Raw genomic sequence first — 26,344 nt, 5'->3', positions numbered from 1 at the left:
ATGATGCAAGAGTTATGTTGGTGTTCAGCTTAGAACAACATATACCCCTTTAAAATTAGCATGGTGCAGCAAATACTCGAAACAAAGTACCGTTTGTACTTACGGTCTCAGATCCAGTACAGGTCGCAGAAACTGGAGCTGGTTTGTGTACACGTATGGCCTTTTCCTCAGGCCACCATCACCTCTTTGCCCATGTGACAACATCAATTTCCTGCGGAAGTGATCCGGGTCTTGACTTTTCGTACTGTAAAAACGCAAAAAACATTTATGTATATCTGAATTTTTTTTTTTTATATAAAAGGTATAGAGGTAAGTAGAAATTAGTGAGGCACACTGCACACATTTAAAGACAACCATCCCTAAGCAACTTTAGGGGGTCATTTTCAATCTGAAATACGTCTAAATTAGGCGTATTTCAGGTGCAGATGGCAGCTCAACGGTTAGTTGTGCCACTATCTGCAACTTTTCCACACAAGCCAGATCTAATATTGTGGTCTAAATGTAAGACAGCTCGGAAGCCGGCTTACATTTAGACTGGTGCTTGATGCGCCGAAGTTATGGAGAGGCCTGTGCTTCTTCATAACTTCGGCAGATCCTCCGCCAGCTATGGGTCTTGATTATGGCCGGCGTCTAAAATGCCTGTCTTAATAAATGTGCCCTTTAGTTTACAGGCCCAGAGGTACTAACTACAACATTGGCTCAAGCACATACAGTACTTCGGCAGGGGTGATCTTACCTGCAGTGCCTTGACTTTTTTTCGTATTTTGGTGCCTCACAAACTGGAATTAACATGGATTGTTTGAGGATTTACATCATGTCATTTACAGAACATGCCCAGAACTTTAAAGATGTTTTTTTTTATTTTTATCGTGAAGCAAACAACAAATAGGACAAAATAACAGAAAAAGTCAATTTGCCTAACTATTCACCCCCCTAAAGTCAATACTTTGTAGAGCCACGTTTTGTGGCAATCACAGCTCCAAGTCGCTTTGGATAAGTCTCTATGAGTTTGCCACATCTTACCACTGGGGTTTTTGCCCATTCCTCCTTGTAAAACTGCTCCAGCTCCTTCAAGTTGGATAGTTTGCACTTGTGAACAGTAATCTTTAAGTCTGACCACAGATTTTCTATTGGATTGAGACCTGGGCTGTGACTCGGCCATTCCAACACATTTACATGTTTCCCCTTAAACCACTCAAGTGTTGCTTTAGCCGTGTGTTTGGGGTCATTGTCCTGCTGGAAGGTGAACCTCCGTCCTAGCCTGTCCAGAGTGGGACAGGTTTTTCTCAAGAATATCCCTGTATTTAGCACCATCCATCTTTCCCTCAACTTTGACCAGTTTCCCAGTCCCATCCCCCCAGCATGATGCTGCCACCACCATGTTTAACTGTGGGGATGGTGTTCTTTGGGTGATGTGATGTGTTGGGTTTGCATCAGACATAGCGTTTTCTTTGATGGCCAAAAAGTTAAATTTTAGTCTCCTCAGACCAGAGCACCTTCCTCCATACATTTTGGGAGTCTCCCACACGCCTTTTCACAAACTCACAACGCGCCTTTTTGTTTTTAGCTGAAAGTAATGGCTTTCTTCTGGCCACTCTGCCATAAAGCCCAACTCTATGGAGCGTACGGCTTATTGTCACCCTATGTACAGATACTCCAGTCTCTGCTGTGGAACTCTGCAGCTCCTCCAGGGTTACCTTAGGTCTCCGTGCTGCCTCTATGATTAATGCCCTCCTTGCCTGGTCCATGAGTTTTGGTGGGCGGCCGTCTCTTGGCAGGTTTGCTGTTGTGCCATGTTCTTTCCATTTGGTTATGATGATAGATTTGATGGTGCTCCTGGGGATCATCAAAGATTTGGCTATTTTTTTATAACCTAATCCTAACTTGTACTTCTGTACAACATTGTCCCTTACTTGTTTGGAGAGTTCCTTGGTCTTCATGGCTGTGTTTGGTTAGTGATGCCTCTTGCTTAGGTGCTGCAGCCTCTGGGGCCATTCAAAAAAGGTGTGTATATGTAATGACAGATCATGTGACACTTAGATTGCACACAGGTGGACATCATTTCACTAATTATGTGACTTCTTAAGGTAATTGGTTGCACCAGAGCTTTTTATTGGCTTCCCAACAAAGGGGTGAATACATACTCACCTGACAATTTTCTGTTTTCTATTTCTAAACAATTGTTTTATTTATATTTTTTTCCCATTTCACTTCACTGACTTAGACTATTGTGTTCTCATCCATCACATAAAATTCAGATTAACAAAACATTGAACTTAACGCTGTAATGTACCAAAACACGAAAAAAGTCAATACTTTTGCAAGGCACTTGTAGGTCACGGAACTTGGATGCTTCGGCCTTTTCCCACTGTCGGCCCGTCATATTTGTGGCGACCTCCTCCCATGCTCATGGTAACTCTCAGTGCGCGTGTCCCATATCTGGGGGCGCTCCTGAATTAAACGAATTAGCTTCTCCACATCCATGTTGTCTGTTTGTCAATGAAAAAGCTGTAGGCCTGCAGAATCTGCCCGCACAAGCACTCTTTATAAACAACGAACACACTACAAAAGTGTGCTTGGCCTATCATACATGGATCCTACATAATGGATCCACAAAAACGGATAACATATGGAGGCGTTCCGTGTGCATTCTGTGTTTTTGCAGACCCGTTGACTTGAATTGGGCGATTTGCGGACAATAATAAGACAGGTTAAATGTTTTTGCGGAACGGACATATGGACACAGAATGTACATTCCCTTTTTTTACGAGGAACCATAGAAATGATTGGATCTGGATACGGAACCAAAACAGTAAAAAATAAGTTTGTGTGCATAAGCCCTTTCTCTGGAATTCCTCTATAAGGCAAATGTAAATGCACATATTAACCCCTTCAAGATCGGACTATATACAGTATATACAGTACAGACCAAAAGTTTGGACACACCTTCTCATTCAATGAGTTTTCTTTATTTTCATGACTATGAAGGCATCAAAACTATGAATTAACACATGTGGAATTATATACATAACAAACAAGTGTGAAACAACTGAAAATATGTCATATTCTAGGTTCTTCAAAGTAGCCACCTTTTGCTTTGATTACTGCTTTGCACACTCTTGGCATTCTCTTGATGAGCTTCAAGAGGTAGTCCCCTGAAATGGTCTTCCAACAGTCTTGAAGGAGTTCCCAGAGATGCTTAGCACTTGTTGGCCCTTTTGCCTTCACTCTGCGGTCCAGCTCACCCCAAACCATCTCGATTGGGTTCAGGTCCGGTGACTGTGGAGGCCAGGTCATCTGGCGCAGCACCCCATCACTCTCCTTCATGGTCAAATAGCCCTTACTTTCAAAGTTTTCCCAATTTTTCGGCTGACTGACTGACCTTCATATCTTAAAGTAATGATGGCCACTCGTTTTTCTTTACTTAGCTGCTTTTTTCTTGCCATAATACAAATTCTAACAGTCTATTCAGTAGGACTATCAGCTGTGTATCCACCTGAATTCTCCTCAACGCAACTGATGGTCCCAACCCCATTTATAAGGCAAGAAATCCCACTTATTAAACCTGACAGGGCACACCTGTGAAGTGAAAACCATTTCAGGGGACTACCTCTTGAAGCTCATCAAGAGAATGCCAAGAGTGTGCAAAGCAGTAATCAAAGCAAAAGGTGGCTACTTTGAAGAACCTAGAATATGACATATTTTCAGTTGTTTCACACTTGTTTGTTATGTATATAATTCCACATGTGTTAATTCATAGTTTTGATGCATTCAGTGTGAATCTACAATTTTCATAGTCATGAAAATAAAGAAAACTCTTTGAATGAGAAGGTGTGTCCAAACTTTTGGTCTGTACTGTATATATATATTTTTTAAATATTGCTAAAAACAAGGGCTCCATAGGAACTAATTTGCGGCAGCCTCTTGTCACTCAGGAGGACAGAAGCTGCCGCACATGGCATCCGGCTGTCCCGATCCTCGTTGGGGGGAGCCAGTGCACGGCTAGGAGCGCGCACTCCCGGTTTTTAACATTTGACCACGGCATACATTAGTCCTGGGTACCTGCTGTGGCTATGGCGCCAGCCGCGCTTGTGAGTGGGTGCCATTTGTAAATACTCGTAAATGTAAATTTACGCGAGGCGGTTGGGAAGGGGTTAAACCACTTCAGTAATTTTATATTTTTTATACCCAGCCTGTAATAAGACAGATATATAAGCAGGCTTGATGAAATACAGTTTGAACCTTTTAAGCCTCTTATTTTAACTCCATTGATTTTCTAGGCTCCAGAATACGTCAAGTTTTAGACTGAACATGCCCATCTACCTGGGACTTCTGAGCAGAGTACGTTGGTAGCTGGTTCCTACACTGTCCTGAATATTGTAAGCTTAGTTCCAAAGTGAGGCAGTATATTTAGTGATAGGGACCCATCTGGGGAAGCCACCTTGACGCCTGGTAGATGGGCCCGACACGTATGTGCGCTAAGAGCTTCCATTATTCATTTATAGTCGGTATTGTACCACTTTGCTCTATTGTTTGTATATATAATGGTGTGCAGCCATTTTTTTTTGTAATTATGTTTGCTTCATGGATATGCACCTGTGATTCTGAAGGTTCTAGTCTAAATTTTCTTGCAAGTGATAAATATAATTACATTTCAGTTACAAGTTATTTTTTCCTAGAAACTGTGAATTTATGACTGAATGCACCACAGTGTGATCTGAAATACCAGATGGGGGCTAATATCTTTTCAGTTGAATAGTTAAATGTTATAACGTCAGCTTGATGAACCTCCAGGTACCACACTGAGGATTGGTGTCATGGAAAAGCTTTACCCCGTTACATAATGCGATATGTTCATGTAGCGTTGAGCGCCAGCTGGGGAATTGTGTAACCTAATCTAATCTAATCCGAGTAAGAAATCCATTCATTCATATCTCATTGTTATTTTACTTGAAAATGCAGAAAATCTAATTTAAAATAAAACTCGGACAGGTAATTATTTTTTTCACTTGTAAAAGATTTTTTTTTTTTCAGAATAGTCTAAAAGTAGACTTTCTTTAACCACCTCAGCTCCCCTAGCTTAAACCCCCTTAACCCCTTAAGGACACAGCCTTTTTACACCTTAGGACCGGGCTCATTTTCACCTTAAGGACCAGGCCATTTTTTGCAAATCTGACCAGAGTCCCTTTAAGTGCTGATAACTTTAAAACGCTTTGACTTATCCAGGCCGTTCTGAGATTGTTTTTTCGTCACATATTGTACTTCATGACACTGGTAAAATGAAGTCAAAAAATTATTTTTTTTTGCACCAAAAAATACCTAATTTAACAAAAATTTGGAAAAATTTGGCAAATTTCAAAGTTTCAGTTTCTCTACTTCTGTAATACATAGTAATACCCCCAAAAATTGTGATGACTTTACATTCCCCATATGTCTACTTCATGTTTGAATTGTTTTGGGAATGATATTTTATTTTTTGGGGATGTTATAAGGCTTAGAAGTTTAGAAGCAAATCTTGAAATTTTTCAGAAATTTACAAAAACTAAATTTTTAGGGACAAGTTCAGGTCTGAAGTCACTTTGCGAGGCTTACATAATAGAAACCACCCAAAAATGACCCCATCTAAGAAACTACACCCCTCAAGGTATTCAAAACTGATTTTACATACGTCGTTAACCCTTTAGGTGTTGCACAAGAGTTATTGGCAAATGGGGATGAAATTTGTGAATTTCATTTTTTTGTCTAATTTTCCATTTTAACCCATTTTTTCCACTAACAAAGCAAGGGTTAACAGCCAAACAAGACTGTATCTTTATTGCCCTGACTCTGCCGTTTACAGAAACACCCAATATGTGGCCGTAAACTACTGTACGGCCACACAGCGGGGCGTAGAGTGAAAGGTGCGCTGTTTGGTTTTTGGAGGGCTGATTTTTATGGACTGGTTTATTTACACCATGTCCCATTTGAAGCCCCCTGATGCACCCCTAGAGTAGAAACTCCCTAAAAGTGACCCCATCTAAGAAACTACACCCCTCAAGGTATTCAAAACTGATTTTACATACGTCGTTAACCCTTTAGGTGTTGCACAAGAGTTATTGGCAAATGGGGATGAAATTTGAGAATTTCATTTTTTTGTCTAATTTTCCATTTTAACCCATTTTTTCCACTAACAAAGCAAGGGTTAACAGCCAAACAAGACTGTATCTTTATTGCCCTGACTCTGCCATTTACAGAAACACCCAATATGTGGCCGTAAACTACTGTACGGCCACACAGCAGGGCGTAGAGGGAAAGGTGCGCCGTTTGGTTTTTGGAGGGCTGATTTTTATGGACCGGTTTATTTACACCATGTCCCATTTGAAGCCCCCTGATGCACCCCTAGAGTAGAAACTCCCTAAAAGTGACCCCATCTAAGAAACTACACCCCTCAAGGTATTCAAAACTGATTTTACATACATCGTTAACCCTTTAGGTGTTGCACAAGAGTTATTGGCAAATGGGGATGAAATTAGAGAATTTCATTTTTTTGTCTAATTTTCCATTTTAACCCATTTTTTCCACTAACAAAGCAAGGGTTAACAGCCAAACAAGACGGTATCTTTATTGCCCTGACTCTGCCGTTTACAGAAACACCCAATATGTGGCCGTAAACTACTGTACGGCCACACAGCGGGGCGTAGAGTGAAAGGTGCGCCGTTTGGTTTTTGGAGGGCTGATTTTTATGGACCGGTTTATTTACACCGTGTCCTGTTTCAACCCCCCTGATGCCCCCCTGGAGTAGAAACTCCCTAAAAGTGACCCCATCTAAGAAAGTACACCCCTCAAGGTATTCAAAACTGATTTTACATACGTCGTTACCCTTTAGGTGTTGCACAAGAGTTATTGGCAAATGGGGATGAAATTAGAAAATTTCATTTTTTTGCCAAATTTTCCATTTTAACCCATTTTTTCCACTAACAAAGCAAGGGTTAACAGCCAAACAAGACTGTATCTTTATTGCCCTGACTCTGCCGTTTACAGAAACACCCAATATGTGGCCGTAAACTACTGTACGGCCACACAGCGGGGCGTAGAGTGAAAGGTGCGCCGTTTGGTTTTTGGAGGGCTGATTTTTATGGATCGGTTTATTTACACCGTGTCCTGTTTCAACCCCCCTGATGCCCCCCTGGAGTAGAAACTCCCTAAAAGTGACCCCATCTAAGAAACTACACCCCTCAAGGTATTCAAAACTAATTTTACATACGTCGTTAACCCTTTAGGTGTTGCACAAGAGTTATTGGCAAATGGGGATGAAATTTGAAAATTTCATTTTTTTGCCAAATTTTCCATTTCAACCCATTTTTTCCACTAACAAAGCAAGGGTTAACAGCCAAACAAGACTGTATCTTTATTGCCCTGACTCTGCCGTTTACAGAAACACCCAATATGTGGCCGTAAACTACTGTACGGCCACACAGCGGGGCGTAGAGTGAAAGGTGCGCCGTTTGGTTTTTGGAGGGCTGATTTTTATGGACCGGTTTATTTACACCGTGTCCTGTTTCAACCCCCCTGATGCCCCCCTGGAGTCGAAACTCCCTAAAAGTGACCCCATTTTGGAAACTAGGGGATAAGGTGGCATTTTTTGGGGGACTATTTTTAGGGTACATATGATTTTTGGTTGCTCTATATTACATTTTTGTGAGGCAAGGTTACCAAAAATTGAAATTCTGAAATTTCATCTCCATTTGCCATTAACTGTTGAGAAACACCTAAAGGGTTAATAAAGTTTGTATAATCAGTTTTGAATACCTTGAGGGGTGTAGTTTCTTAGATGGGGTCACTTTTAGGGAGTTTTTACTCTAGGGGGGCATCAGGGGGGCTTCAAAAGGGACATGGTGTCAATAAAAAAGGCCATCAAAATCGGCCTTCCAGAAACCATGTCGGTCCTTTCCTTTTGCGGCCTCCCTTTTACTGATACAGCAGTTTACGACCACAAATGTGGCATTTCTGTAAACTGCAGTATCAGGGTAATAAATTTTAACTTTTGTTTGGTTGTTAACCCTCGTTTTGTTACCGGAAAAAACGGATTGAAATGGAAAAGTGCCAAAAATTGCGTTTTTGGCACCGTTTTTTTTATTTTTTTTTAACCGTGTTAATCTGGGGGGTTAGGTCATGGGATATTTTTATAGAGGAGATTCTTACGGACGCGGCGATACCTAATAAGTCTACTTTTTTTTTACAATTATTTAGGTTTTTGACTATATTATCCTTTTTGATACAAAAAGAAAATTTTTGGATCTCTAAAGTCTAGGTGTCATTTTTTTATTTATTTTTTATCCGATTATCTTATGTGGGGGCTCATTTTTTGCGGGACGAGCGGACGGTTTTATTGGCACTATTTTGGGGGCTATATGACTTTTTTATCGCTTGCTATTAAATTTTTTGTTATGTTTGGTGACAAAAAATAATCGTTTTTTGCAATTTTTTTTTTTTGGACCGTGTTAATCTGGGGGGTTGGATCATGGGGTATTTTTATCGAGGAGATTCTTACGAACGCGGCGATACCTAATAAGTCTACTTTTTTTACATTTATTTAGGTTTTAGACTATATTATCCTTATTGATACAAAAAAAAAATTTTGTATCTCTAAAGTCTAGGTGTCATTTTTTTATTTTTTTTTTATCTGATTATCTTATGTGGGGGCTCATTTTTTGCGGGACGAGCGGACGGTTTTATTGGCACTATTTTGGGGGCTATATGACTTTATGATCGCTTGCTATTAAACTTTTTGTTATGTAAGGTGACAAAAAAAAATCTTTTTTTGCACCTTTTTATTTTTTTTTCTTGACCGTGTTAATCTGGGGGGTTAGGTCATGGGGTATTTTTTTTTATAGAGGAGATTATTACCGACGCGGCAATACCTAATATGTCTACTTTTAATAAATTATTTTCGTTTTTTTGGGTGTCTCAAGTCTGAGAACCAGTTTTTTTTTCCGATGTCAGTGCTAAATTGGGATATAAATTTAGTACTCCATGGAAGTGTGATACTCCCTGAAGCAACCAATAATGCAGAGGCCTGGATGATCGGGGCACGTGTCACATTGAGTAGTGGTGTCCTTCCGTATCCCCCTCCTGTGACACACTCTGCACCTTTTTTGGGTTCGTCCCTTCTTTCCAGTATGGGAGACCACACCTGGAAAGTGTTGGCCAGGGACGATCCGGGCACCTACAGTTCCCGAGGTACTCCGGCCTGCTCTTTCCCGGTCCGAAAAGATCAGGGCCATGAGGACTGCCTCATAGAACTGCAGGAATGTCCCTGTGCTGCCAGCGCTTCGGGATAGTACAAAAGAGTTGTACATGGCAACCTGCACCAAGTAGACCGCAACTTTTTTGTACCATGTCCGGGTTTTGCGCATGGCGTTATATGGCTTGAGGACTTGATCCGAGAGATCAACTCCTCCCATATACCGATTGTAGGCGACGATACAATCGGGCTTGAGGACCGTTGCCGCGGTACCTCGCACAGGGACAGGGGTGATGCCGTTACCATGAATTGTGGACAGCATAAGGACATCCCTCTTGTCCTTATACCTGACCAGCAACAGGTTTCCAGTGGTAAGGGCACGGGTCTCACCCCTGGGGATAGGTACCTGGAGGGGGAGGGCAGGGAGGCCGCGTTGATTTTTCCGCACGGTCCCACAAGCGAACTTGGATCTGGCGGCAAGGGACTGGAACAAAGGGATACTGGTATAAAAGTTATCCACGTACAGGTGGTAACCCTTATCCAGCAGTGGGTACATAAGGTCCCACACAAGTTTCCCGGTTACACCCAGAGTGGGGGGACATTCTGGTGGTTGAATCCGGGAATCTCGCCCCTCGTATATACGAAATTTGTAAGTGTACCCTGAGGTACTCTCACAAATTTTGTATAGCTTCACGCCATACCTCGCCCGCTTGGAGGGCACATACTGGCGGAAAATGAGTCTCCCCTTGAACGCAATGAGAGACTCATCAACTGCGACCTCCCTTCCAGGTACATAGGCCTCCATGAATTTGGCCCCAAAGTGATCGATGACCGGCCGTATCTTATACAGACGGTCATGGGCAGGATCACCTCGGGGGGGGACATGCTGCATTATCGGAATAATGCAGACATTTCCGGATGGCCTCAAACCGGGAGCGTGTCATGGCTGTACTGTAAAGTGGGGTCTGGTATAGGACGTCCCCACTCCAGTACAGCCTGACACTGGGTTTCTTGACCAGGCCCATATGCAGCACGAGGCCCCAAAATGTCCTCATTTCGGCTGCACTGACCGGCGTCCAGCCACCGGGCCTGGCCAAAAAGGAGCCCGGGTGCTGAGCGACGAACTGTTGGGCGTACAGATTCGTCTGCTCCACCATCAGATTTACCAGTGGGTCACTGAAAAAATGACAAAAAAAGTCATATTCAGTGTAGCCCACTGTGGAAATCTGGATTCCTGATTGGCCTACAAAATCAGGAATCACAGGCTCGTATCGCTCTGGGCTACACCAGACAAGTTCACCGGCAGGGGGCTCCGGTGGATTTAACTGGTGGGCCGGGAAACCAGTACGAGCCCCAGAGCTGCTCGTACCAGGCTGGGCCACAGGGTCCCTAACATGGCGGTCCCCTTGCTCCGCCTGACGGCGTCTCCGCCGCCTTGGGGGCTCATCATCAAAGCTAGATGATGAGGAGGACGCGGATGACAACAGGAATGTGGGGTCATCCTCATCCTCACTGGGACTCTCGGAGTCAGAGGCAAGCTGGGCGTATGCCTCCTCGGCCGAGAACGTCCGGCGGGCCATAGGGGAGTGTGTGTCTGCGTGTATATGTGCGTGTGTGTAACTCTTTATTTTGTGTGCGTGTGTGTGGGGGCACGGGTGTTCGCGGACTTAACCCTAAAACTAACAGAAAAAAAAAAAAAAACAACTAACTAAAAAAAGGGCAAAAAATGTGAAAAAAAAATTCAAAACCGCTGATCAACCGTCCGAAGTTGATCAGCGGTGAGGTGTGCGATGCGCTAACAGCGGCCGGACACTAAGTGCCGGCCACAGTCAGCGTACACCAAAAAAGAAAAAAAAAAAGAAAAAAATGCACCCCAAAAAAGGTGTGGGGCGGGGGGCAGGGTGTGGGGGGGGGTGAAGTGGCAGCACCCCTGGGGGGTCTAGGGTCACACAGCTGTGCTGTGGACCCCAGACACCCTAACTTAGGGTGATGCAATAAAAGTTCACAAACTAACTTTCCCTTTTTTTTCCCTGCCTAAACCAAACTTTCCCTGTGCTGTCCCTATGTACCTGATGGGGGGTGCTGGGGCACAGATCGGGTCCTGGGGGCACAGATCGGGTCCTGGGGGCACAGATCGGGTCCTGGGGGTGCTGGCAGACACACGTGCAGGCAGCTCCTCTCTCCTCCGGAACACAAAAGGAGGAGGAGAGGAGCGCCTGCCTCTTTTGAATTTGCCGCCGGACCGCCCACAGACCAATCAGAAAGCGATCCTGAGTGGTGATGTCACCATCACCACTCAGGATCGCTGGATGGTGATTGGTGGAGTGAAATCACACCACCATCACCATCCTGTTCCGGGTTATCGGGTCTTCAGAGACCCGAATATCCCGGAAACGCAGAAAACCGCAGGTCTGAATTGACCTGCGGTTTTCTGCGATCGCCGACATGGGGGGGTCACAGGACCCCCCGACGCATTTGCCCCAGGTGCCTGCTCGATGATTTGAGCAGGCACCGGGTTCCGATCACCGCCGGCCGAGCGGCAGTGATCGGAACCATTCATGACGTACCGGTACGTCATGTGTCCTTAAGAGGTTAATGACCAGACCACTTTTTACACTTCTGCACTACACTACTTTCACGGTTTATTGCGCGGTCATACAATTTATCACCCAAATGAATTTTACCTCCTTTTCTTCTCACTAATAGAGCTTTCATTTTATGGTATTCCATTGCTGCTGACATTGCTTACTTTTTTTGTTATTAATCGAAATTGACCGAAATTTTTGCAAAAAAAAACGAAATTTTTCACTTTCAGTTGTAAAATTTTTCAAATAAAACTACATTTCTATATAAATTTTTCTCTAAATTTATTGTTCTACATGTCTTTGATAAAAAAAAATGCAATAAGTGTATATTTATTGGTTTGCACAAAAGTTATAGCGTTTACAAACTATGGTACAAAAATGTGAATTTCCGCATTTTGAAGCAGCTCTGACTTTCTGAGCACCTGTCATGTTTCCTGAGGTTCTACAATGCCCAGACAGTAGAAACACCCCACAAATGACCCCATTTCAGAAAGTAGACACCCTAAGGTATTCGCTGATGGGCATAGTGAGTTCATGGAAGTTTTTATTTTTTGTCACAAGTTAGCGTAAAATGATTTATTTAATTTTTTTCTTACAAAGTCTCATAGTCCACTAACTTGTGACAAAAAATAACATTTTACATGAACTCACCATACCCCTCACGGAATACCTTGGGGTGTCTACTTTCCAAAATGGGTCACTTGTGGGGTATTTATACTGCCCTTGCATTTTAGGGGCCCTAATGCGTGAAAAGAAGTCTGGAATCCAAATGCGCACCTAGGCTGCAAAAAAGTGTCACACATGTGGTATCGCCGTACTCAGAAGAAGTAGGGCAATGTGTTTTGGGGTGTATTTTTACATATACCCATACTGGGTGAGAGTAATATCTCAGTAAAAGTCAACTTTTCCCATTTTTTTATACAAAGTCAATTTAGAGAGATATTTCTCTCACCCAGCATGGGTATATGTAAAAAGACATCCCAAAACACATTGCCCTACTTCTCCTGAGTACGGCGATACCACATGTATGACACTTTTTTGCAGCCTAGGTGCGCAAAGGGGCCCAAATTCCAAGGAGTACCTTTTAGGAGGCCATTTTTAGACATTTGGATTCCAGACTTCTTCTCACGCTTTAGGGCCCCTAAAATGCCAGGGCAGTATAAATACCCCACATGTGACCCCATTTTGGAAAGAAGACACCCCAAGGTATTCCGTGAGGGGCATGGCGAGTTCATAGAAGATTTTTTTTTTTTGGCACAAGTTAGCGTAAATTGATTTTTTTTTTGTTTTTTTCTCACAAAGTCTCCCTTTCCGCTAACTTGGGACAAAAAGTTCAATCTTTCATGGACTCAATATGCCCCTCAGCGAATACTTTGGGGTGTCTTCTTTCCAAAATGGGGTCATTTGTGGGGTGTTTGTACTGCCCTGGCATCTGAGGGTCTCTGCAATCATTACACGTATGGCCAGCATTAGGAGTTTCTGCTATTCTCCTTATATTGAGCATACGGGTAATGAGATTTTTTTTTTTCGTTCAGCCTCTGGGCTGAAAGAAAAAATGAACGGCACAGATTTCTTCATTCGCATCGATCATTGTGAATGAAAAAATCTCTGCCAAAAAAAAGGAGAGGAAAGGCGTTTGCCAGGACACAGGAGCTCCGCCCAACATCCAAACCCACTCAGCCCGTATGCCCTGGCAAACCCGATTTCTCCATTCATATCAATCGATGTGGATGAATAAATCATTGCCGGAATTTATTATTATTTTTTTATATACAAAGTGTTTGCCAAAGCATATGAACACCGCCACCTCCTCAGCTCATAAGCCTCGGCAAACGTATCTTTTACTGCAGAGGAGAAATCTTGTCTTGCAGCGCCGCATACACCGACTTTTGTGTAATCTAACAGCAGCGCAATGCTTCTGTCAGAATGCACATCAGTGCTGCAGCTGGTTCATCGGTTGGTCCACCTGGAAGGTAATAAAAACAAAAAAAACAGGCCACAACGCAATCAATTTATTAACATTAACTTTATATAACATTTGAAACAGAACATTAACTTTTATAAACTTTATTGAACTTTTGGAACATTAACTTTTTTGCTTACCTGTGATTTTTTTTTTTTTTTTTTTACCTTTATAGGACAAACCTCTCCTTCCCCATGGGACAATGTCCCAGGTGAAAGGAGAGGTTTGCAGCAGCTGTGTGTCAAAGGGCCCTAAGACCTCTGTGTGCCTGTCCTGTGAGATGCAATCCCTATGCTAAGTGTACCTGTGTGTGGTACTTCCGGAAACACTCCCCTAAGCATAGGGCAGGAGGGTCGGCAGTCAGGTCAGAAATAGCGGGTGTCACGCCTTATTCCACTCCTGCTACAGACACAACATCTTTTTCGGGGTGGCGCTTGGGTTGAGGTACCAGCAACGACATTGGGGAAATGTCGCTCGTGTAGACGGCTCACTACACTGGTGGATGGGGCCATGGAACCTCCTGGATACAGGAGGTTCTCGATGATCTCTTCCTGAAATTTGAGGAAGGATCCTGTTCTCCCAGCCTTACTGTAGAGAACATAACTATTGTACATAGCCTAACTATTGTACATAGACTAACCCTGACGAAGGAGCCCGACAGGCCCCGAAACACGTAGGTAGCTTTTTGTCCTACGGAGGCCCCTATACTCTGAACGGTGACGTCACCACAAGCGGTTTCCCGGGCAACACACCAACAAGCTCCTTAGCGCTGCGCGTGCTTCCGGCCGGGGCCACACTGCTGCTGGTAGGTGAGCGAGGAGGACGCTGCGATTTAAAGGAACAGTATCATCAGAAGAACACTAAGGCAAGGCAACCAACCCACTGTGAACGCTACATCAGACCATCAATTAAAGGTCCATTCTGGATGAACAACAAGGTAGTTACAATAACATTACTACTAATACCAGTCTTGTTTCTCATATGTCTAGATATCAATAACCACACAAACCGATCCTCCAAACACTGACTTTAGGAGCCAGCCGCCAAGTTATTCAGGCTGGCACTGACTGATATTACCACATTTAAGAATTAGTTGCTTTGATTGTGTATTCCAGCACATTCTGTCTCACATCACCCTCGGGTGATATACCACATTTTCTATTGTACATAGCCAATTGAATTAGGTATACAGACACCTTCTTATACCAGCGTCTGGTGCGGTGGGACACTAAATAAGGAGCCAACATCTGGTCATTGAAGTCCACCCCTCCCATGAGCAAATTATAGTCGTGGACTGAGAGGGGCTTTTCAATGACACTGGTTGCTCGTTCTATTTGAATTGTCGTGTCTGCGTGAATGGAGGAGAGCATGTAAACGTCACGCTTGTCTCTCCATTTCACAGCGAGCAGTTCTTCGTTACACAAGGCAGCCCTCTCCCCCCTTGCAAGACGGGTGGTAACGAGCCGTTGTGGGAAGCCCCAGCGACTAGGTCGCGCGGTGCCACAGCAGCCAATCTGTTCTAGGAACAAATGCCTGAAGAGGGGCACACATGTGTAGAAATTGTCCACATAAAGATGGTACCCCTTGCCAAATAAGGGTGACACCAAGTCCCAGACTGTCTTCCCACTGCTCCCCAGGTAGTCAGGGCAACCGACCGGCTCCAGGGTCTGATCTTTACCCTCATAGACTCGAAATTTATGCGTATAGCCTGTGGCCCTTTCACAGAGCTTATACAATTTGACCCCATACCGGGCGCGCTTGCTTGGGATGTATTGTTTGAAGCCAAGGCGCCCGGTAAAATGTATCAGGGACTCGTCTATGTAGATGTTTTGCTCAGGGGTATACAAATCTGCAAATTTGGTGTTAAGGTGGTCTATGAGGGGCCAAATTTTGTGGAGCCGGTCAAAAGCTGGGTGGCCTCTGGGACGAGAGGTGCTGTTGTCACTAAAGTCCAGGAAACACAGGATGGTCTCAAATCGTGTCCTGGACATGGCAGCAGAGAACATGGGCATGTGATGAATTGGGTTCGTGGACCAATATGACCGCAATTCATGCTTTTTTGTCAGGCCCATGTTGAGGAGAAGGCCTAGAAAAGTTTTAAATTCGGAAACTTAGACGGGTTTCCACCGGAAAGACTGGGCATAAAAGCTTCCTGGGTTGGCAGCTATAAATTGAGTGGCATACCGATTTGTTTCTGCCACGACTAAGTTCAAGAGCTCCGCAGTCAAGAACAGCTCAAAAAACCCCAGTGCCGATCCGATCTGAGCTGTCTCAACCCGAACTCCAGACTGGGCGGTGAAAGGGGGAACTACTGGTGCGGCTGGAGTTGGGGGCTGCCAATCAGGGTTTGCCATCACCTCAGGGATTCTAGGGGTTCTACGGGCCTGTCTGTGCGGTGGCTGCGATGGGGGAACTAATGCACGTGCCACCGTACCAGCTTCAACGGCCCTTCTGGTGCTCGCCACATCACCATGTTGTACGGCAGTGCTGGTACTAGGACCAGGGAGGGCTGCGCTGCTGGTGTATGCCTCACCACGTGATCCGGCAGCGACAGCCCCACTCTGCTGCTCTTGAAGCGGATCCTGCGCAACCTGTGGTCTAGCAACACGGGGCCGGGTACGCCTGGTGCTATCAGGGACCTCCACCTCCTCGTCCGAACTTTGGGTCAGACTGCCACTGCTTTTTACAGGTTCATATTCTGTCCCGCTGGATTCGTCAGATGAGGGTTCCCACTCCTCATCCGACTGGGTCAGAATCCTGTAGGCCTCTTCAGAAGAATACCCCTTGTTTGCCATTTGGTCAACTAAATTTAGGGGTATTCCCTGAGACTACCCAAGAAAAAAAGCAAGCCTGTCTTACAAATGGGAGGCTAGCGAAGTACAGGAAGCCTCTGCGATTGATAAAAAATATCAAAACTGATTTTTCTTATCGCCGCAGAGCGTGTAAAGTGAATGTGCAGTGATCAAACAAAAATTAATTTTTTGTCACTGCGGCAGGGCGGGCGTGGGTGAACGCACGTGTGGGCGACCGATCAGGCCTGATCGGGCAAACACTGCGTTTTGGGTGGAGGGCGAGCTAAGGTGACACTAATACTATTATAGATCTGACTGTGATCAGTTCTGATCACTTACAGATACTATAAAAGTACCAATGCTGATTAGCGATACGCTAATCAGCAAATCAGTGACTGCGGTGCGGTGGGCTGGGCGCTAAACAATCACTAACTACCTAACCAAGGGGCCTAAACTATCCTAAAACTATCAGTCAATTCCAGTGAAAAAAAAAAAAGTGACAGTTTACACTGATCACTTATTTCCCTTTCACTAGTGATTGACAGGGGTGATCAAGGGGTTAATTGGGGTGATGGGGGGTGATCTGGGGCTAAATGTCTTGTGTTTTGTGTACTCACAGTGATGTCTGCTCCTCTGCTGGGTCCAACCGACGAAAAGGACCCAACAGAGAGCACAGAAGCCATTTAACACATTGGGCCAGATTTATCATTACTCTGACAGCTCACTCCACTTTCACATATGGCTAAAGTCAGTTTTAGCCAAGTCAGATTTATGATCGGCCCTTTAAGACTGTAATAAATGTGGTTTGACGGTAGCAGTTTATCCGTCAGTAAGCAGCTTTACAAAAGTCGCACATCTTTACGAAAAAGTCGCACGTTTTTATGAAAAAGTCGCATGTTCTATTAAAAAGTCTCATAAGATAAGCATGGTCCTCACTGGAGTGAAATTGGGACTTTTTTGCGACTTTTTTAAATAGTCCCAATAGTAAATCTGTCTAGAGATTCATTTACATAAGAAAACACACCCACTTTCAGAAAACTGGCGAGCCTAGTGCAGAGCAGAAAAAAGTCGCAAATTTGTGCGCAGTTTTAGCGTTTGGGACTTTTTCACTCCATTATTCTGACTTGAGCTAATGATAAATCTGGCCCATTATATTTATAAATATAGTGTTATATGGCTTCTGATTTGATTTTTTGAAAATCACCAGCCTGCCAGCGATGATCATTGGCTGGCAGGCTGGTGACGAACTCCTCCTTTAACTTTTGCCGGCCCGCACTGCGCATGCGCGGGCCGGCAATGCGCGTAATCTCGCGTCTCACGAGATGACGCACCGAAGCGTGAAGGAGGAATGAATCGACCGCCTCCGGAACGCAATCCTGCGTTAGGCGGTCCGGAGGCGGTTAAATGCTGCGTTATAAATCCACGAGAAAGGCCTCATGCACACAACCGTTGTTTTGGTCTGCATCCGAGCCGCAGTTTTGACCACAGCTTCTGAGGGGTTAAATGTCCACGATCGGCATTACTGCCGGTTGCGGATTTTAGCCGCGGGTGTCTGCTACAAGAAGCTGCGGGCGCCATGTTTAAACACACGCCCGATGACGTACGTACGTATGCCACAAAGTTTTGATAGCAGCAGGTCCCACCTTTAGGACTTCACCTATCGGGGCCACAAGGTGGCATCTGTGTTGAGTGGAAAAGTAATTTTCATCACAAGTTTTTAAAGACATTTACTAACTCGATTAAGGCTACTTTCACACTAGCGTTTTTACTGGATTCTGCAGGGTTCCGCAAAAACGCTTCTGTTACCGATAATGCGACCGTCTGCCTCCGTTATGTACAGATCCGGTTGTATTATCTTTAACATAGAACATAGCCAAGACGGATCCGTCATGAACTCCATTGAAAGTCACTGGGGGACGGATCAGTGTTCTATTGTGTCAGATTGTGCCAGAGAAAACGGATCCGTCCCCATTTACTTGCATTGTGGGTAATGACGTCTTGCTCCGCATCCCAGGACGGAAAGCAAACCGCAGCACGCTGCTCTCCTGTATGAGAACGGAACGAAATGCATTTTGGAGCGCTCCGTTCTGTTCAGTTACGTTTTGTCCCCATTGACAATGAATGGGGACAAAACGGAAGCGTTTTTTTTCCAGTATTGTGTCTTGAGACCCTATGACGGATCTCAATACCAGAAAATATAAATGCTAGTGTGAAAGTAGCCTTAGGCCTCTTTCACACTTGCGTTGTTGGGATCCGGCATGCACTTCCGTTGCCGGAGGTGCCTGCCGGATCCGTAACAACGCAAGTGTACTGAAAGCATTTGAAGACGGAGCCGTCTTCCAAATGCTTTCAGTGTTACTATGGCAGCCAGGACGCTATTAAAGTCCTGGTTGCCATAGTAGGAGCGGGGAGCGGGGGAGCGGTATACTTACAGTCCGTGCGGCTCCCGGGGCGCTCCAGAGTGACGTCAGAGCGCCCCATGCGCATGGATGACGTGATCCATGTGATCACGTGATCCATGCGCTTGGGGCGCCCTGACGTCACTCTGGAGCGCCCGGGGAGCCGCACGGACGGTAAGTATGCTGCTCCCCCGTTCCCCGCTACACTTACCATGGCTGTCAGGACTTTAGCGTCCCGGCAGCCATGGTAACCACTCTGAAAAAGCTAAATGTCGGCTCCGGCAATGCGCCGAAACGACGTTTAGCTTAAGGCCGGGTCCGGATCAATGCCTTTCAATGGGCATTGATCCCGGATCCGGCCTTGCGGCAAGTGTTCCGGATTTTTGGCCGGAGCAAAAAGCGCAGCATGCTGCGGTATTTTCTCCGGCCAAAAAACGTTCCGTACCGGAACTGAAGACATCCTGAACGGATTTCTCTCCATTCAGAATGCATTAGGATAATCCTGATCAGGATTCTTCCGGCATAGAGCCCCGACGACGGAACTCTATGCCGGAAGACAATAACGCAAGTGTGAAAGAGCCCTTAGTTAGTGGCCGCCTGTTTTGTACATTTTTGCTGAAATAGTTTCAAAGTTACTCTGTCCATAACTTCAAACCATCAGATCTATGTTTATCATAAAATGCGTGACTTGCTACAGTACCTTTGAGTGTCCTTATTACAATGGACTGGCACACATCCACCAGGTTCATTCATAGTTATCAATAATTAGTGCAGAATTCTTTTATAAAATGTACCCATTTGACATGTGGTATGAAGTAGTTTGGAACTTCCAATGTGATGAAGTTAGATTGCAGTGACCTTGTAATCAGCTCTGTCTAAAATAGAAATATCAAGTACTTTGAATTGCACTCGGAGTATCAGGTTCATCTTCTAAGGTATAAACAGAAACTGAACAAAGAAGACTGGTGATTGATCTTCAGATCCCAAATTATTTGTTTCACCAGTATTGTCCTTGAGGCTCCCTTCTTCATGATAACAATGGCACCTGTGCCGGATGTTGTACTGATATGTGTAAGATAAGTAAGGTCAGTGGCTATTACAGTATAATATCTCTGCTAAATTTGGAAAGATTGCTGTTTTTGGGTGGAGAAAGTATTGTATAACAAATAGTTGTCAAATATGACCATGATACAGAATACTGCTTGCAAAGTTAACTATAAGACTAAAGACTTTATAGTTGGATGTACCTTATAATTGGCAAATCAATGATAAACTAGCAAATAAAATAAAAAATATGACAGTTATCCTTGAAGATTAGTAAAAAAAAAAAAGTTAAACCAGTTAATTTACAACTTTCTCCTCTAGTGAATTATAAAATGTCTTCTTCACCTTTAAGCACATAGATCCACTCAGTCTTTCCTACACAATTTCACATCTTGGCCCTAAAAGAGTCTTTCACAATGACCACTCAAAACTGCAATTCTGTCTGTCTTGACGGGTATTCTTGTCAACATGGAATATCCCTTGACTTCTTTACATAGGTGGGCCATTGCATACCTTACCCATTTTGAATCACTTTTTTAATAATTATTTAAAAATCTATGGGTATGTATTAATAGACATTCGAGTCCCATTATTATGACCACCAGGTAATATCCAGAGTAACCACCGTGTGCTGCACGGACAGCAGCTGGATGGGCCGGGAGTGACTCAATAAGGTCCTGGTAGGGTTATCACAGGTATCTGGAGCCATGCTGACTGCAGTGCATCCCACAGTTGCTGGAGAGGGCGTGGGGGGGATCTATAGAGCGAACACGACCATCGAGGTTGGTCCCACAGATGCTTAATTGGGTTCAAGTCTGGGAATTAGGGCACCAGGGTAGTACTTGTAAGTCTTGGTCATGCTTTACCAACCAATGTCGGACCAATGTCATGCTCTACCAACCAATGTCGGCAGATTTATCATGCCTTCGCTCTAGAATCCAGGCTTCAAAAAATGGCAAAATAGGGCTTTTGGAACTGTTTGCACTCACGCAAAAAGTTTGCAACTTTTTGCGTTTTTACTCCACTAACTCCAGTTTTGCAATGTGGGTGGAAAAGTAGGCATGGTAAAACTGTGTTAATCAGTTTCACTCCAGATTTATCACTGAGACTTTTCAAAAAAATCTCAATCAATGGGGCATAAAGTAAATCAATGCATACTAACGAAATATTCCACTGATGATAAATTTCCCACAATGGGTGTACGTGATCTGAAAGGATGTATTCATACCTAAATCGGTTGAGAGTTTCTTCCACATGAATGAGTGGGGCCAGAGAATGCCATGAAAACCTTCCCCAGATCATAATGCTGCCCCCACCAGCTTGTGTTCTCCCAGAAATGGTTGCAGGATGTTTGTTTTCTGACACACACCAACGTCTATTAGTTCGATGAAGCAGAAAACTTGACTCATTGGAGAAGGCAACCCTTTGCCAATCAGCGGAGGTCCAATTCCAATAATGCTGTGAAAATTGAAGCCCTTTCTGCTGTTGCATCTTCTTTAGCAGAGGTGCAATGACCATCCATCTGCTTTAGAGCAGTAGGGTTTGCTGAATTGTTGTGTTAGATACCCGTCTGGTAGCCCCCTGGATCATTTTGTCAGTGAGCTGCTCAGCTGTAGCATGGCAGTCGCCCCTTGCTCACCTTCATAGCTGACGTTCACCTCTCACATCAATGGCATGTGGTGCTCCACATTTGCCATGTCGCTTATTAAAGGGACTCTGTCACCACTTTCTAACCCCCCCTTTTAAAAGTATTGTTCTCTCCATGGCGCCCTTGTGATTACAAAGGTGTTGTTATAACATAAATTCGCCGTCTCGTTTTGATAAAAATACCTTTTATCTAACCTGTCAATCTTGTGGATAAGGTGCCCAGGGCGTTTCTGAAGGTCTGAAGCTGCCGCCCGCCGCCGCCGCCGTTGGTGCCCAGCTCCTCCCCTGATCCTTTCAGCGCCGCCTGAATGTAAAGAAATCCGCCTCCGGCTCTCGCTCAGTGCCCCCTCCTCCTTTTCAAAGATCCCGCGTGTGCGCACAGGCCTGTGCCTGATGCGCCCGTGCGGACATTTAGAATCAGCCTCATTGAGCGAAGTTCGCATGCGCGCACTTCGCTCAACCTCCTCATAAGACGAGCACTGCAGCCAGCCACTCAGAGCCTGCCAAGCGCTGTATGGAGCCGCAGGCTCTGAGTGGCTGGCTGCAGTGCTCGTCTTATGAGGAGGTTGAGCGAAGTGCGCGCATGCGCACTTCGCTCAATGAGGCTGATTCTAAATGTCCGCACGGGCGCATCAGGCACAGGCCTGTGCGCATGCGCGGGATCTTTGAAAAGGAGGAGGGGGCACTGAGCGAGAGCCGGAGGCGGATTTCTTTACATTCAGGCGGCGCTGAAGGGATCAGGGGAGGAGCTGGGCACCAACGGCGGCGGCGGGCGGCAGCTTCAGACCTTCAGAAACGCCCTGGGCACCTTATCCACAAGATTGACAGGTTAGATAAAAGGTATTTTTATCAAAACGAGACGGCGAATTTATGTTATAACAACACCTTTGTAATCACAAGGGCACCATGGAGAGAACAATACTTTTAAAAGGGGGGGTTAGAAAGTGGTGACAGAGTCCCTTTAACAATGGTGCCATTTGTCCACTCATGATACACTTTCACTACAGCAGCACAAAAACAGTTTACAAAAATAGAATACAGAAATATTGTCACCCTCGGCATGAAAACCAATAATCCTCCTTTTTTGCAATCACCCATGACACAGCCACAAGGGATATGTGTTCAGACAGCCTATCACACACCTTATATACCCACCGAGCCAGCTCAGCACACGGGACTTCCTTCATGAGCTACATGCTGGCGACATCAAAAGTAGGAAGTGGTCATAATAATGGGACTCAGATGTATGTGTTTATACATACAGTATATAAAGATAAATGTGTATGTGTGTACATTATATATATATATATATATATATATATATATATATGTATAAATTTGTATAAATTTAGCATTTCTAAGTTATACAACAAGACCAGTAAGAAACGAACGTTTGGAAATGTAACAGTGATAAATTTGGTACCAATTTTTTCATTGAGAGCCAGTTCTCCGCCTTGTATAAGGCCTTATTTATACTGCGACTTTTTTTTACACAACTGATTGATTTTAACTATTGAGTAACTGTAGTATAATAATTAAAATCAGTCACGCTACAAAAATTTGCAGTGTAGCCAAGGCCCAAATGATTGTGCATTTGGTGATATTGAAGCAACAGACTACACAGTGTCAGAGACTCAGATAAGGTACAGGAAAGGTGAGAACTGATTTTCTATCACTACTAAAACACCCTGATTATCACTATTTATAGTAAAAAAAAAAAAAAACAGTAGAGAACACAGGAGAGGTGAGAACTGATTATCTATTACCAATAGAACACCTTGCTTGTCACAGTGTATAGTATAAGGGACAGGAGAGAACACAGTAAAGATGAGGACTGATTTTCTATCACCACTAAAACACCCTGATTAACACTGTTTATAGTATAAGGAAAAGGAGAGAACACAGGAGAGGTCAGAACTGATTTTTTATATCACCGCTAGAACACCCTGATTATCATTGCTTTGCCCCCAGAGGGGGATTATCAGTGTTTATAGTATAAGGGATAGGCGAGAACACAGGAGAGGTGATTATCACTGCTTTGCCACCAGAGGAAGGTGTAGCCGAAGCGCGTTGGCTTGAGTGGCTCTCCTGAGGTGTATTTATTATGGGTACGACAGACATGGAATCATTTTAAATTTACTTGTTACTGGGTGTGGATTTGATTATCTCCCTCTGTTTGTGTCTCTATTTTATATTTGGTTGCTGTTTAGTACCCATTTACCAACGGGGACTTGTCATGTTGAGACACATATATCTCAATATTTTTGCTGTCTGGTATCTATGATTAAAACAGGATGCAAATGAGCTCTTAACAACCTCTGCCTTGCTGGCATGAGGAGACTTATAGGCCATACATGCATGCCTCTACAGCTGCACTTCTCTTGTTGACGTGATTCATCTTTTGAATGTTTTTATGTACATTTGGTGTTAATAAAATATTATATGGTGCTTATATATTTGGGCTATAGTGACTCTTTTGTTGTTCTTTATATTCTATGATAGAAGCATATAGGTGCCCTCTATAGGGATATTGTGGTTTACTACCCTATATTTGTTAACCAATTGTTAATTCTTATCACAGTTTTTAGTATAAGGAAAGGTGAGAACTGATTATTATCAGTAGAATACCCTGCTTATCACTGTGTATAGTATAAGGGACAGTAGAGGTGAGAACTGATTATCTATCACCACTAGAACACCCTGCTTATTACTCCTTATAGTATAAGGACAGGAGAGAACACAATAGGGATGAGAACTGATTATCTATCACCACTAGAATACCCTGCTTATCACTGTTTATAGCATAAGGACAGTAAAGGTGAGAAGTGATTATCTATCACTACTAGAACACCCTGATTGTCACTGTTTATAGTATAAGGACAGGAAAGGTGAGGAGTGATTATCTACCACCACTAGAATACCCTGCTTATCACTGTTTATAGTATAAGGACAGGAATGGTGAGAAGTGATTATCTATCACTACTAGAACACCCTGCTTATCACTGTTTATAGTATAAGGACAGGAAAGGTGAGAACTGATTATCTATCACCACTAGAACACCCTGCTTATCTATCACCACTAGAACACCCTGCTTATCACTGTTGTAAGGCATCGCTCTCTCACAGGGGGTCGGCAATGACAGACTTCTCATCAAACAAGGGGTTTCCAAGCCCAAACCGTGCTTTATTGTATCACTTTAAGCAGTACAGATCTTTCCAGTTATCACGTCACTGGGTGAGGTTCCAGCACCAGAAAGCATAAATACAAAATAAACACCTGCCCATCTGGGCTCTAACTAACACATAGGTCTCTATCTCACCTCTAACTCACTGTTCACATCAGGGGATATATCCAGCTTCCCTCAGCCTCACAGTCTGCCAGTTGCCAAGCCTTCAATCATGCAGGTCTGTTCTCTGGGCATATCTCTCCCCAGACTTCCCCCACCCTGAGGATTGCTGCTGACTTTTAAATAAAAACTATGGACATGGGCCACCTGTGAAAACCCGAAGTGGATCATGGGGAATAAGCACCCAACCAGCTCTATGCTTATTCCCAATATAGCCAGGCCCGGATTAGCTTAAACCAGCTATGCTAAGTAACAACAGCATCCACTATCTATCTTAGTGGACACACTAGCTACTGGCTTTTACTCCACCAAGGCCGGGCACCTTGGTGACACATCTCAGGTAAAACACAGCAAACCATGATATGCATTTCCTCTAATAGGTTTCCTGCACCATTCTAGGAGACACATATCTTCCCTCATATATGAGGCCAGTCACTGCCTCACACTGTATATAGTATAAGGACAGGAGAGAACACAGGAGAGGTGAGGACTGATTATCTATCACCACTAGAAAACCCTGCTTATCACTGTTTATAGTATAAGGACAGGGGAGAACACAGGAGGGATGAGAACTGATTATCTATCACCACTAGAACACCCTGCTTATCACTGTTTATAGTATAAGGACAGAAGAGAACACAGGAGAGGTGAGGACTGATTATCTATCACCACTAGGACACCCTGCTTATCACTGTTTATAGTATAAGGGACAGGAGAGAACACATGAGAGGCGAGAACTGATTAGCATTAGTAGAACACCCTGCTTATTACAGTGCATAGTATAAGGACAGGAGAGAAAGACAGGAAAACAGGCTGAACTGGATGGACAGATGTCTTTTTTCCGCCTTATAAACTATGTTACAATGTAGAACACAGGAGACGTGAGAACTGATTATCTATCATCATTAGAACACAATGCTTATCACTGTATATAGTATAAGGGACAGGAGAGGTGAGAACTTATTATCTATCACCATTAAAACACCCTGCTTATCACTGTATATAGTATAAGGGACAGGAGAGGTGAGAACTGATTATCTATCACCATTAAAACACCCTGCTTATCACTGTATATAGTATAAGGGACAGGAGAGAACACAGGAGAGAGGAGAACTGATACATTTGAGGCACTAATGCTTCTATGTTCCACATACTGCAAATTGCACCACTACTTTGAGCCTGGGCTTTTGTGCCTGTGTTAGATTTTGTCCCATTATATTCATTTCAGATGTTTGTAATCTGAGTTCTTTGTGCTCGGTGCTCAAAAACCTAAATGGGAAAATCCACCAGGTGCAGCGCGCGGTCCCCACCTGATCCAATAGCCGGTAAAGAATGTGTACATTC

The sequence above is a fragment of the Bufo bufo genome, chromosome 4 (assembly GCF_905171765.1).
Source record: "Bufo bufo chromosome 4, aBufBuf1.1, whole genome shotgun sequence".
Lineage (NCBI taxonomy): Eukaryota > Metazoa > Chordata > Amphibia > Anura > Bufonidae > Bufo > Bufo bufo.
The sequence above is the reverse complement of the archived record's forward strand: the minus strand, read 5'-3'. Positions refer to the sequence as shown.